Below are 16339 nucleotides of genomic sequence, written 5' to 3' on the forward strand. Positions count from 1 at the left end.
GCAGTAACCTTCATTTTATATGCTGGTGGAAATCCTCTTTTTAGATTTTTGAAACAATTTCATCCTCACTCAAGGTTCCTCCACAACATTTAATACCCAAAACAATTTCATTTACTCTTTCCATAAAAGCAGAAATCCTTTCATCTTCTTCCATTTTCAGATGTTCATACCTGACTCAGAAGCTTTCAAGTTTTGCAATCTTGACCATGGAATCTCCTTCATTTAGTGTTTCCAAATGATCCCAAATAGCTTTAGCAGTAGACCTATCTGATAATCCCATGATTTGTTGATCTGATAATGCCCTCAAAAGTGCTTCTCTTTCTTTGCAATCATTCTCTTCATCTTTAGCTAAGGTATTTGGAGCAGTCTGACCAGCTACAGCAACAGTATAACCAATCTTTGTAACTTTCCAGATGTCTTTACCGATGCAATTTAGATGTGTCTCCATCCTGATCTTCCATATCCCATAGTTGGTTCCATCAAGTTTAGGATTGTCCTTCCTAAAATAATTAGTAAACGTTGGATCTCCTCAAGTTGTTAAACTTCTACAAAAGAGGACTAAGCTCTGATACCAATTGTTAGGTCCCGGAGACAACTGAGAGGAGGGGGTTGAATCAGTTGTCTAATAACTTTAAACCAAAAACCAATTAACTAACTTAATGCTTAATACCGATAAACTAGTTAAGTGTGCCAGTAGACAGTGTTAACGGTAAATTGCTATACCGGTAGAGATTAATGCATGAATCCACAACACATAACACCAATATTTGTATGTGGAAACCCTGTAAGGGGAAAAACCATGGTGGGAAATCTTACCCACAATCAGATGATGCTACTGCAGATAGTAAGTGTACATAAATGGGGTCTGCACATGCAGAAAGGCCAACAACCTAGAGCTCACTGCTCAATCACAAAACGGGAGTCACACTGACTACAGTTGGATGATTAAATCCAATAAGAATGTACTACACAAAATAGCATCTTCATATGCTGGATTCAGTACCAGTGTAATGCTGATATGCTTCTACAAAAACCTAGCTTCACCTTCAAACGATGTCTTCGTGTATACCTCTGCTTAATCTCGCATATACCTTTACACAATTTTTTTTTGCATTCCACATTCAATCTTACAAATAAGATCTTACATTTATACCATAACCTAAGACCAATTTTAGTAGGTCGGCTCTACAAGATATCACAATAAAAAACATTTTACATTGAATATAATATCCGATGCAATAACCAGTTAAACATGTTGTCTTAACGCATTTACAACAATAATAAATCATCTCCATAGCGTGCCATGTTGATCTGGAAAAGATAAACCTACTGGTGTAACCCTAGATAACCCTAGACCTATTTGCCGGTAAAAGCAAATATGCAAATATGAATATACCAATGATTAATTCTTCAAAAAAAAGTGTCCACATGATGTCTTCAACATTACCAAGTGTCTTCCATATCATTCCAAGTGTCGGTGAACATTATATCCTGTCGGTGAACCATATACCAGTAACTGTGCAATAGTTACTTGCTTGCTAGTGAATGTTGCTGGATCTCCAAAGTGCTAGTGTTTCAGCAGGTGTTGGCATCAATGACAAAACCATACCAAAATACCAATAGCTCTCTCAGCAGCTCTCCACCTCCATCTCCACCCTTCTCATCCCTCCTCTGTCGCACCTATCTAGGAGCTGCTCTACCCTCCTCTGCTCCACCCTCTGATGGCCTAACACCACTCATCCTCACACCAACATCTCCTGGGGATCGACCCTCTCCTCTCTTCTATTGTCTCCCCCCAGTTGGTACCCTATTGTTGCTCACACTAAGATCACCACCTGCCCACCTAGGAGCCTCTGCTTTGCGTCCCTATCCTTGTCTCTCTCCTTGTGCCTATCCCTATTCCTTTGCAGGGGAATCATCCTCAATCTCCTCTATGAGAGGTGCCTGCTCAGCTAGATCTGTAAACCTAGGGAATGGATGTTGATGGAACCAATCCCTGTACTGGGGCAATACCCCCGCATCTATGATGTCATCCAAGTAATCCAACCTAAGTCGCTATAACCTTGTCATACTCAAGGCATATGATAACCTAGGGGCCCATCCTCATCTCTCCTTGTCTTTATAAAAAACATATGCAGTAAACTCCTGTGAAATCCCCTAAGGCCTACCATGTTGCCTCATAACCCGAGATACAACAAAACTCTCAATGACTATCATGGATCTGCCCATAAGAGGATGAGTGATGAACATATCTCTCTGCACAACTCTCCAGTCGTCCCAAAGCTCTAGACCCATGTACGGTCTCCATACGACATCTATAAGATCATCCAGTTGTCATCTCTAGTACTATGTCTTGCCTAGATGGGGCTGAGTAACGTATCCAGAATATTTATAAACAATCAACTATTGTGGATCATCTCTGGTGTCATTCACTATAGGTCCGCAAAATGCGATATGCTCCCAGGCCCATATCTGTAAAATCAATACCCCTGCAGCCATGCTCTTCCCCTCTCTGTATAAAATCTTATGCATCTCATGATACAAGTGGGCTAAAACACACGGACCCCATCCTAATCTCTCAAGGTGATCCAGAAGCCTCTGCAACATCCTAGCCCAGCCGCATAAGAAACCCTGTTGTCCCCTCTCCGGCATAATGAAGCAACCAATAAATTCTGCCAAGACACAAGCCACTAGAAATTGCTCACTGTACCTGGTCATCATATCATCCTAGCTGATAGCCCGCTTAAGGATGTCATCATCGTGAAATACCTCTCACAAAGCTAGTAAACCAAGACGCTGTGCAAAATCATAATCAACCTTATCCCCAGCGAATGGAATCCCGAGAATCCTGTAAACATCCTCGAGAGTGATGGTCATCTCCCCAACTGGTAAATGGAATGTGTTATGCTCAGAATGGAATCTCTCAGCAAGTGTTGTGAGCATCCCATGATTCACACGGATGTCGAGCATGTCTAAAAGGTGAGTAAATCCACGCAAATCAATGTGTGCCTTATCCACATCAGATAACTCATGAACTAGTCTCATAGTTGGAGGATAGACGCATCAGAAAAGAACATGTGGTAATCACACCTGCAAGAATCAAACACCAAAGAATCAGAGAATCATCCAAATTATGCTATAAGATAGCTTAATCATCATGCAAATCCAAATACATCAATGCCAAAATCAAAATTTCATATTTTGCACCCTTAAAAATGCTCACTGTTTTTCATACAACATTTCACAGTGTAGGGAGAAACTCGTACAAGTCAAGAATAGCTATAGGATGAAAAAAGACTATAATATGACACAAAACATGCATTTGCATGACAAAATGCTCTATCAAGCAAACTTTCATACGACACAAGGGGGTTTCCCGAACGACAAAACTCATGGCTTTAAACGATAAAACACAAAAGAAATGTTTTTTGTACGAGACAAAATGTCATCTCGCACGACAAATCGACAATGGCTGACTTTTCAATGCCATAAAAAGCAAAAATTCAACAAAAAAATTTAAAATTGATGAAATGAAAGGGTTAAAGATTAGAATCTTACCACTAGCTTGTAGTTCCGAGGTCGATTATGACATCTCTGGCACTCAAATCGATGCTTCTAGATCAGAATGTCCATTTTTCTTCGCAGAAGGCTTTTTCAAATTTTGAACTTGGAGAGATTAAAATGAATTGAAAATGACACTTGGACATCTTATATAGCCAAAACCCTAATTTTTCAACTTGCTCCAATGGACATGAAAATTATACCCTTAGCTAATTTGCCCGTCTTAATTCCATTTTCGGGATTGAAATAGAAATCCAAGATCATTCTCCTAGTCAATTTCAATACAATTTAGACCACTTAGCAATTTTCATCAAATGCTCATTCTTTCTTCAATTTGAGCTCATTTTCTAATGAATCAACGTTGAATCTCAAATTCATTCTACATATCAAGTTTGTGCTCAAATTCTCATTACTCATTGCTACATTTTTAAATATTCCTCTGAATCATTCCATTTATGCTCAAATCATTATCATCGTCAACAATTGCCTATAATCATCACGTACCCTTGCTATCTTTCGATTTCGCTCCTGAGGGGGCATACTCATGACCTTATGACCTCATATCTTCAATATCGAGAAAATTTTCAAATCTTCATCAAAAGTCGAGAAAATTCTTTTTAAAGAAAATCAAATAAATTCTTATCGCAAGGGGCATCTCAACTTCATTGCTTTATATCAAGTTGAGATTTATCGTTCATCTCACTCAAATCCTTATCGCTAGGGGCATATCAGCTTCATCGCTTCAAATCAAGCTGATATTGTCTTCATTTGAATCAGTCTCTTAACGTTAATCAGTTTCATCGCTTCTTGTCAAGCTGATTATTTGTTTAAACTCAATTAAAATTTTAAAGAGTATCTTTGATTGCACGCTCAATATAAGCAGGTGTTCAGTTTCATCGCATCGAATCAAGATGGACAATTTATCTTTGCTCATTGTGTCTTGATCCATCAAGTTCAAGATCGATTTTATCTTCTCTCACTATGTCTAGTTATACCAAGTTCTAGATCAGTAAGATCCTCTTCTTGATCAATCAAGTTCAATTTTAGTATTTTTTCTCCTTATCGGTCCTAGTTCAATCAAGTTCGGGATAGGTATCGCTTCAATCAACTCTGTTCAGTTTCATCGCTTCAAAAAAATTTGAACACCTTTCTCTTTATCTGGTTCGTGATCAATCAAGTTCAGAACTAGTATCTCCTAGACATCAACTATTCTTTGAGCCAACACATTGCTCACACATTAATTCAAAGAGGGTCAAATGTAATACCCTAAAAATGGTCACCTAAACCATGGGCCCCTAATCTCGACAACATCACCAAGGTCCTAACCAAAGGCAATTAAATCAATCTTGAGCACACAATTAATTAATTCTTCAATCATTAAATGTCACGTGGCAAATCAATTACTCTATATTAATTAAATATTTATTTAATTAATTGAATCACTCCAAGAATATCATTTTGATCAATTATCCTATTTAATTTATTAAATATCCTAGCATATTCAATTAATTAATTAATTTACCATTTAATCATGCAAAAGAGGAATCAATATGCAACGAGAGAGTTAAATTGAAAATAAACTAAAAGAATTGAATTGAGAGAAATCAAACTTGAGATATTATTTCTTCTTCTAAATTGAGATAACTTGAAATCAGAAAAGAAATTAAATTGAATTATTAATCATTCTCTAAAATTACAACTCAAAGATTTTGATAAAAGAAGTTCAGTTGCATTGAAAATACTCTTTTCTTGAATAAATCAAAGATATGCACGGAATCACCTATTTTTATCACAAGTGCATGGAATTAATTGAATTATATCTCCAATGCAAAATCAAACTTATAATCTAAATGCATTTCAATCAAACTATAATTGGAATCTATCTCAAAGTTAACTGAATCTGATTTCTCAATATTTCAGTTATCCTAAATTAAGCTTTTTCTTGATCTATGTTTTCATTCTCTATAAATTTAGCCTTCATCTTCAAAATACCCTGGAGATTTATTGTTATTATACATTTTTTGCTTTGTAGTCATTGAAAATATTGTGCTTTTTTAAGATTATTGCATCTTAGTTTAGCTTTTTGCATATTTAGCTTATATATGATTGCTTGAATTTATTTAGCTTACTATTCATTCGTCTAGTTTAATCTTGCATCCATTTAGCTTAATATCATGCTCATGCTCATATAGATTAAATACTTCATTTAGGTGTAGTCTAGTCACTAAATAGCTTATACAAATCTGAGAGCAATCTAAACTCGCATTTACTAGAAGGCAATGGGTTGCTTTTTAAAGGTTTATTATTTATTGATTATTGATTTACTAACCATGCATCTAATGGCTTAATTGAAGTGTTGTGTATTCCAGATACAGATTCTTATTTCACTTTTCACACACGCACTCTCTAATGGCGTAAATTTGTCCAATTTATGCAACTGAAATATACTCAATGTGCTCTTACTTGCCTTAAACTAAAAAAACTAAAAAAATTAAAACACAATCTAGGATGATATACGAGTTATCTGCTAGAGTAATTATTAGCGTACTTCCCCCCCAACCTAAGGTTTAATAGGTGTCCACACATGCAGAGAAGGATTGAAAAAGGACAATATGCAAAATATCATAATGATAGTTGATATGGTATAATTATATACATGTAACATAAATAAATACACACGAGCGTATCTGACATCATGTGATAATAATTGCAGCTGAAGACATTGAGCCACCATGCATGGAAAATGAGGTGGAAATAGTTGAAGAGAGTGGAAACAAATGAGTGAATATGGAATGGAATATTTATTGTGCAAAAATGTACTTCCTTTGGATATGGAAGTATTTATTATGAGCATGCAACAAAGATTTAGGATGGAGCGGTAACGGCAAAGTCGTCACCAGTTGCTACTAGAATCTTGGCATCTTCGGACATGGAGAACCTCTATAGAAATTCATCCTTGCTAAGAGGCTTGTGGTACAAGCGCAAATGAGAAGGGCACAATCACTTGGCTTAAACGATTTATCTTTGATATAGTGATCATGACACTTCATGCACTGATTTTGAACTGATTCGATGTGCTATAGGGCTGATTTTCTTATCTCATCTAAGGCATTAAGCTGCAGGACCTTTCATCTTGTGCTGCAGAAAGAGTCATATCCAAGGCAATGGTCATTCCCAAGGTTTTATGCTCAAATTCCAGAGGCATCAATTTTTTTTTCCATATACCATTTCAAAGGGTGCAAACCGCATTATGGTTTTCCAAGTGGTTCTATAAGCCCATACTACTTCAAATAACCTGGTAGACCAATCCTTGTGGTTAAGAGCGACTGCTTTGGTCAATATTGATTCAAGGTCCCTGTTAGTGATCTCTACTTGTCCATTAGCATAAGGATGATAGGGAGTGGATTTTATATGCCTAACATTGTATTCATTAACCAGGACGATGATCAAAGTGGAAGTGAATTGTGCCCCTTGATCTGTTATAATTTCTCTAGGAACTCCATACCAAGTGAAGATCTCTTCATATAAAAATTTTGCTACCTTATTATCCCTAGCATGTTTGAATGCTTTGACCTCTACCCATGTTGTGACATAGTCAGTAAAAAAAAGAATGTATGATTGACCATTTGATGATGGATCAATTGGACCAACAAATTATAAGCCCCATTTGTCAAATGGTGTAACAACCACCTATGGGTTTAAAGGCATTTTATCTGATTGATTTGGTCTTCCCATTCTCTGACATCTATCACATTTCCTAGTATATTTGGCTGCATCCTTGTGCAAGGTTGGCAAATAATACCATGTAGTCAATATCTTGAGAGTTGTTCTTTTGGTAGCAAAGTGACCTCCACAAGGCTCATCATGATAGGCCTGAAGTATATCATATGTCTCATCTTCTCTAACATGGCACCTCATAACTTGATCTAGTCTTATATAAAATAAGCAATCTTCTATCGATGAGAAGTTGAAACTCTTTTCTACCAGCAATCTTTTTTCTTTTAGTGAGAAATGAGGAGGTATCTTGGTAGTTGCTAAGTAGTTAGCTATGTCAACATACCATGGACTATTCAAATTAATTGAAAACAAATGCACATCTAGAAAAGAATCATCAATGGCTTCAGTATTGTCTGGTGTTTGAATTCTAGACATAAAATATGCCACTACATTTTCTTTACCTGGTTTATCTATGATAGTAATGTCAAATCCCTTCATTAACAACATTCATCTTGCCAACCTACCTATAATGGAACTTTTGTTCATGAGGTACCTTATGGCTGCATGATTAGTTTGCACAAAGATTTGATAACCAGTTATATAGTTCTTAAACTTATTGAGGGCATAGATGATAGCTAACATTTCCTTTTTCAGTGATAGTATAATTCAGCTCTAGTCCTTGCAAATTTTTACTGATATAATAAATTGCATTTTCGAAAACTCCTTGCTTCTGCCCCAAAACTGCTCCTATTGCAAAATTGGTTGCATCTATATGCATGTGAAAAGGAAGAGACCAATTAGATCCTTTAAGCACAAGGGCATGAGTTAAGGCTCCTTTTAGTTTAGAAAATGCCTCTTCACATGTAGTTGTCCATTCAAACTCGGCATCTTTTGTTAATAGAGAATACATAGGTCTTGCTATTTTACTAAAGTCCTTGATAAATCTCCTATAGTACCCTACATGGCCTAAAAAATTCTTACATCCTTTTGTTTTGCTAGGGCAGGAAGAGCAAGTATTACCTCAATTTTGGCTAAATCTACTTGAATACCTGATTGAGAAATACGATGCCCCAACACTATTCCTTCTTGCATCATCGTAAAACATTTTTACTATTTAGGGATAAATTGTGATCCTTACACCGCTACAACACTTTGGCAAGATTTTGTAATGCTTCCTTAAATGTGGCCCCATAAGCAATAAAATCATCCATATAAATTTTCATACAATCATGGGATATATCTGAGAATATACTAAGGATAGCCCTTTGAAAGGTTGCAGGAGCATTACATAAACCAAAAGGGAGAACTAAATAGGCATATGTGCCCCAGGAGCAAGTAAAGGTGGTCTTTTCCTGATCTTCTAGAGCTATTCTGATCTGATTATAACTACTGAACCCATCTAAGATTGAAAAGTGTTGCTTACCTCCTAGAGAGTCTAACACCTGATCTATGAATGGAAGTGGGAAGTGATTCTTTTTGGTAGTAGTTTTGATCTCCCTATAGTCCACACAAACTCTCCATTTCCCTCTTTTCTTTGTAACTATAACCAAGGGAGAAACCCATTTGCTATCTGAAATGGGGTAAATGAATCCTGCATTAAGCAATTTTTGTACTTCCTCTTTAACTATTTCCCTTAGGGAAGGATTAATCCTTCATTGAGGTTGTCTAACTGGTTTACAATCTTCTCTAATATAAATCTTATGGGTACACAATGTAGGATTCAATCCCTTCATGTCATGATAATCCCATGCAAAGGATTTTTGTTGGGCTTTGAGTAATTCTATTAATGATAATCTTTGATCTGCTGCTAATTGACTATTGACATTCAGATTTCTTCCTAAGGCAACCTCTATTTGAGTGACTGACTCAATATTAGATATTTTAGATAGACAAGAGGTTTGAATCTCTTGTGGTAATAATGTATGAAATATGTTTGTGGTTGCAAGAGAATCTAAAGAGCTTGCAGACGGAGGAAGAGTATGCAAATGACTTGCAGGTATACTTGATGACTATTGAGCTACTCCATAATGATTTCTTATGATGTTAGATATTATAGTATCATCCTCTTGAAGTGTTATGAATGGTTCCCTGGTTAACATCTTTAATTGTTGAACTGAATTAATTTCCTTTGCTTCTCCAATATCTAGCCATACTACTTTCTCTTGATCAAGTTGTGGTTGTGTTGGAGAATAGAGTGCAAGAGTTTTAGTATTAATACCATTTGAAATGGTTGTGTCTCCTTATCTAAAACCTATGTACATATGCATCAGTTGTAGCAAGCCAAGGTCTTCCCAAAATGATTGGATATCCCCCCAATGTTTCCTTAGGAGAGAGTATTATAAATTCAATGGGGTATTCCCAAGAATCTAATGTGAGAACAATATCTTCAACTTGTTGGTATTTTGGTATGGTTTTGTCATTGATGTCAACACCTACTGAAAACACCTACTTTGGAGATCCAGCAACATTCACCAGCAAGCAATAATTTGTCCAACAGTTACTGGTACATGATTCACCGACAGGATATATTGTTCACTGGTACCTGGAATGACATGGAAGACACTTGGTATGTCGAAGACATCATGTGGACACTTTATTTTGAAGTAATAATCATTGGTATATTCATATTTACATATTTTCTTTTACTGGCAAATAGGTCCATGTTATCTAGGGTTACACCAGCAGGTTTATCTTTTCCAGATCAACATGGCACGCTATGGAGATGATTTATTATTGTTGTAAATGCATTAAGCCGACATGTTTAATCGGTTATTGCATCAAATATTATATTATTTGTAAAATATTTTTATTATAATATCTTGTAGAGCTAACCTACTAAAATTGGTCTTAGGGTATGATATAAATGTAAGATCTTATTTGTAAGATCAAGTGTGGAATGCGAAAAAGATTTAAGTGAAGGTATATGTGAGATCAAGAAGAGGCATACATGAAGACATCATTTGAAGGTGAAGTTAGGTTTTTGTAGAAGCATATCAGCATTACACCAGTACTAAATCCAGCATATGAAGATGCTATTTTGTGCAGTACATTCTTATTGGATTTAACCATCCAACTGTAGTCAGTGTGACTCCCACTTGTGATTGAGCAGTGAGCTCTAGGTTGTTGGCCTTTCTGCATGTGCAGACCCCTTTTGTGCACTTACTATTTGCAGTAGTACCATCTGATTGTGGGTAAGGTTTCCCACCGTGGTTTTTCCCTTACAGGGTTTCCACGTACAAATATTGGTGTCATTTGTTGTGGATGACTTTATGTTATGTTTCATGCATTAATCGTTACCAGTATAGCAATTTACTGTTAACATTTTCTACTAGCATACTTAACTGGTTTACTAGCATTAAGCATTAAGTGGTTAATTAATTTTGGTTTGAATTTATTAGACAACTGATTCACACCCCCCCTCTCAGTTGTCTCTGGGACCTAACAATTGGTATCAAATCCTAGTCCTCTTTTTGCAAAAGTTTAACAACTTGAGGAGATCCAATGTCTACTAATTATTTCATGAAGGACAGTCCCAAACTTGATGGAACCAACTATGGGATATGGAAGATCAGAATGGAGACACATCTGAATTGCATCGGTAAAGACATCTGGGAATTTACTAAGAATGGTTATACTATTGTTGTAGCTGGTCAGACTACTCCAACCACCTTAGCCAAAGATGAAGAAAATGATTGCAAAGCAAGAGAAGCACTCTCGAGCACATTATCAGATCAGAAAATCATGGGATTATCAGATAGGTCTACTGCTAAAGCTATTTGGGATCATTTGGAAACACTGAATAAAGGATATTCCACAGTCAAAATTGCAAAACATGAAAGCTTCCGAGTCAGGTATGAACATCTAAAAATAGAAGAAGATGAAAGGATTTCTGCTTTTATGGAAAGAGTAAATGAAATTGTTTTGGGTATCAAATGTTGTGAAGGAACCTTGAGTGAGGATGAGATTGTTTCAAAAATCACAAGAGGTTTGCCACCGGCATATAAAATGAAGGTTACTGCTATAAATGAGTTGAGAACAATGCCTAATACATTAGAAACTAGGGATACATTGATTGGAAAACTTTCAGCTTTTGAAATTGAGGAATTTAGTCTTGTTGCTAATATAAAGACTGATTTGGCCTTTAAAGCATCAACATCATCTGCTCCATCATTTGACAAATCAGACTGGAGAGCCTTTTATGCAAGAGAACTTGAAGAAACTAGAAAGGAGAATGAAGAACTTGAAGCACTTTTTGCAAGGAAAATGCCAAAAGGTCCAATTGGAAGTAAGTATGAAGGTAAAGCACCCTTTAAATGTTTTAACTGCAATAAGATTGGTCATATGGCTTCAAGATGCCCTGATAGACATGCTAGACTAAGAGAAGAAGCTAGAAGAACATACAAGCCTAATCCTGAATATCAGAGATACAGATTTAAGAAGAACAAAGATAAATCTTTTTACATTGCTGATGAAGGTGTGACTGATGATTCTTATGAGGATCCAACAAACAATGGATGGGTTTTTGTTGCTATAACAGAAGATCAACCGGCAAATATTTCTCAACCGATAGAACAAGCCCTAGCAGCTACAGTTGAATCAAAGGATAAATGGATTATTGACTCGGGATGCTCACATCATATGACTGGAGAAAAAGGTAAATTCTTGAACTTTCAAGAATACAATGGAGGTTTAGTAAGATTTGGAGATGACAAAGCCTGTTCAATCAAAGGTAAGGGTTCAATATCTCTTGATGGTAAACATAACACTGACAATGTCTACTATGTTGAAGGATTAAAGCATAATCTTTTAAGTGTTGGTCAATTAGTTGAGAAAGGTTTTTAGTTACAATTTTAAAATGGAAAATGCAAAATCATGAATAGAATTGGTTTGGAAATTGCAACCGGTAATCAGACTAGAGGTAATATCTTTCATTTGAATAACAATGAAAAGGCATGCTTGATTGCACATATAGATGAAAGTTGGTTATGGCATAAGAGACTATGTCATGTAAATTTTGATTCCATGGTAAAAATCAGTACTTCTAAGGCATTTAGAGATCTACCTAAAATTGTGAAACCTCACAGTACAATTTGCAAGGAATGTCATTTTGGAAAACAAGTTAGAGCTAGTTTCAAAAGTATTCCAAAAAAATCCAATAATGCTCTTGATTTAATTCACACTGATTTATGTGGTCCAGCTAGAACTAAAAGCTTACAAGGTGATAGATATTTCATGCTAATTATTGATGATTATTCTAGAATGTGTTGGGTTACTTTTCTCAGAGAAAAATCAGAAGCACTTGGCAAGTTCAAACTATTCAAAGCAATGGTTGAAAATGAAACCGGTAAGAAAATCAAATGTTTAAGATCAGATCAAGGAGGAGAATTCACATCTAAGGACTTTAATACATTCTATGAAGTGAATGGAATCAAAAGATAGTTATCAGCACCTCAGACACTGTTGGGTCTCAAATCAACAGATTGGATAGGTTCTAAGGAAATGCCAACTCCTATGATCAAACCCTCCAATTGACTTGGCCAACTTATAGAGTGAACCTATTTGGTTTCTAACTCTCTCACTTTAGGCTATGTAGGACCTAGGCGGGTATACCTACTCACTAGTTGTTCCTTCAACTAATGCTTTTTATAGCAGATTTAGTGTCTTAATCTGATATCTCCTAGTTTCAGAATGGCATAGGTTCCTAGAATGGAGATGAGTTCAAGATTGTTGTTGGAGGAGCTATTCGATCTATGTTTCCTAATTACTTTTATTGCTTTAAAATAACATATGATGAATATAGTGATAAGTGTAATCTGAATTTAACCAGTGCCTTCTTTGTTGTTTGGGCTACAGAGTCATCATACTTTCTTCAGGACTTATCATGCGAGCCTGTGAGACAGTTTTTTAATCCGCCCTTTTATGGACCTATCGGTTATTATTTCTTTTGGAATCAATTGAATGCTTATATCATACGTTGATTGAATGAATTTAACCCTGCCTTTAAGGAACCAATCAATGGAGTACTGCAAGGAACAATTACAATTCACAAGCAAAACTCTTGTTTCAACCTTATAACATGAAGCATAAATTTGATTTCAAGAATATGAATAACCTTATCACTTTAGATAATATCACAAACGATTGCCAGAACAAAGTGAAATAATCCACAACACATACGCAAAGAAAAACAACAGTTCATAGCATGTATGTCATCGAAGTTTGTGCAAAAAGACTTACAAGTTATCATACATTGCTATCTTCTTATTATGTATTCGCTCCCTTTATTACAAAAACCATTCTCATATATATATGAGAACGAAAGCTATTCATGAAAAGACATGTCTTTTCAAAATGCCAATCGTTAGTTTGAATGTTCTTAACAAATTTAAGCAAAAAGAGATTAAGAATTCCCAAATGATGAATATAATCATCATCTTTGAAGGTTTTGATCCTAGCACTTTGTTTCTTCAATTCTTCTCCTTGTGACAGGTACTCGAATATCATCTGGTTGACGGTAGGGGCCATGTCCTTGCTTTGATCCATTTTTGATAAAGCCCAATCCTTAACACTGACAAGCTCATTCCGCAAATCCTCCAGAGATATTACATCTCCTTCTTTATAGACCGAGGGCATTCCAATAGGTCTCCCATCATCCAATTCCTTAAGATCTCTCCTTAGCGCGTCTTTGAGTTTAACATGAGTTTCCATGTGCGCAGTCCCTTCAGCCTTCTCCTCTGGCGTCATCGTATCAACACTGTTTAGTACTTCGTGCAATCGCGCTTTTAATCTCTCATGCTCTCTTAATGCCTTTATAGTTCCAGTGTACACCTTCCAATATTGTTCAATATGTGAAAGCATGGTGTTAAATCGGTGTCCAATGATATCGTTAACCATTTTATCCATCTTTTGTTGGATACTATTTGCCTGTTTGGTAGCCTTATCTGCTTGATACTTCCAGTACAGAGCATCAGAAACATCATCCAAGCTATGTCCTGTGGGATATGAGGTATATTCATTTATGGGAGTCCCTGTCTCAAGTTGCAATATTTTTGCTTGTAACTTTTGATTCTCCTCCTTAGATTTTTCATACAATCCCTTATAAGTGATGTTTTCTCTGACCAAAAATTCTGTCTGGTCCAAATTTAATCTGGCAACATCCAAGTTTAATTTAGCAGTGACCCTAGGGTCAGTCTTTCCAACCTGATGAACCATGAGATGTCCAAAGGTTTCTTCAATATCCACAATAATAGGCCTTTTTCCCTTTGGATATAACGCCCACTGCAGGAGAGCCTTTTTATCAGGATCATATCCGGAGCCTAAGAATAATTTGTCTATCTCCTCAGGCAACACCTGTTGATTCAAGTCTTTCTTTTTCAAGAATCCGTCAAACAAAAGTGTTGAATTTATGTCCCAACTAGAAAAGATGATAATACCAGCCTCTTTTAATAATCTTCTCCCTTTCTCAGGGGTCATATCTTTCATGAGGATATCAATTTCTTCCCCTAGTCTTTTCATCTGTTCCTCTTCTAGTCTTCTAACCATGCTTCGTTTCACATGTGCCCCTTTATACTGGTATAAAAATGAAAGGAATTCACTCGAAGAGGCGAATCCGTCATCAGCAACAAAATCTTCATGCTCTGTCATCCTTATATCAACAACATCTTTAATGTTAATTTCTCCAGTGTCCATATTCATCTCTGCTTCAAAACCAGGAGGATAATCTTCTCTAGGAGAATCAGCAGGGATACTACTAGCAGTTGATTTTGGTGACATGTGAGCCAATGGTTGACTATCCTTCTCAATGTTGATAAAGTGAAGGAATTGTGGGGGCACCCTACGCATGATTTCTACTTCATGTTGGAGTAGCCTTTTGGCGATTTCTAGAGGATCTTGGAGGTTTCCAAGTAAATCTCCATCCACCATCCCTCTTGCCCTTTTCCATTTGAAATCCTCCCAAGTTATTTCACTTCTTTCTCTCAAAACCCTGGCTTCCTCTCTTTCAAGGTTCCTGATCAAATCATCTGGCATTTTAGCCACATGTATTCCAGCCTTTAGTTTTTGTGACACCCTGGCAGCTCTTATATATCCCTCAGGATCAAAGTTCTCTCTTGGTTCACCTAGAGTCATGCCATAGTAATCTAATTTATTTTGAAGAAGATGATAAATTTTTGAACTTTTAACAATAAAATCAGAAAAAACCAATAAACCTGGAACGATGGACTTTTTACCAAAATCCGTAAGATGTTTGGCACTGACAGTAGATAGTTGCCTCACAATCTCCAGGCTAGCCACCCTGTTTGGTACTGTAATTGGAAGCATGTGTGGCTTTCCTTCATACCCAAATACCCTGATTTCTGTATGGTTATTGTGGCAATACCAATCACCCCAATTGTGATCAATCTGTGACTCCGGAGAGAAGTCCTTTGGCCTGAGAAATCTCTTAATTTCAGGGGACAGAGTATAATCTCTATGTTGCCCAAAGGCCGCACTAAGGGGTTTCACAAAATATTCCTGAAAGTGCCAGTATTGGTTGTTCATGAATCTCTGATCCCATGCAGAAACCCATAACTGAACTGGTTTTCTCAAACCATTCTTATCGTAAGCTCTGATGCAGAAATCATCTGACCAGAAATTGATTTCTTCTCTGCAATAAAGAATAATATGCATTAATAAAGAGTACAATGAAAAATGGATATTCACAAGGTCCCCTTTTAACTTCTCCAACCCATGATTTAGGGCATCTGCAACATAAGTGGCATAATCAAATGACCTAGGGTCTTTTGATTGTAAATCAGCACACAGAACCATAACCCCAATATCCATGAGAGGATGAGCTTCTAAACCTAGTACTTGAGTTGCAGCATAATATGTATACTTGAAATATGGATGGAAATGGTTGACATCAAATGGCACCTTTTCATCTTTGCTGAACTAAACAAAGGACCCACCCACCTTCGACCAGTGAATAGGTAATCTCCATGTCCTGTAGATGTTTTCCAAGCTAAAGAATTCTTGCGACAGCTTCTGCATATCGATTTTCTCCTCTACTTCCCAGTCTAGA

This window comes from Cryptomeria japonica, chromosome 7, assembly GCF_030272615.1.
Source record: "Cryptomeria japonica chromosome 7, Sugi_1.0, whole genome shotgun sequence".
Lineage (NCBI taxonomy): Eukaryota > Viridiplantae > Streptophyta > Pinopsida > Cupressales > Cupressaceae > Cryptomeria > Cryptomeria japonica.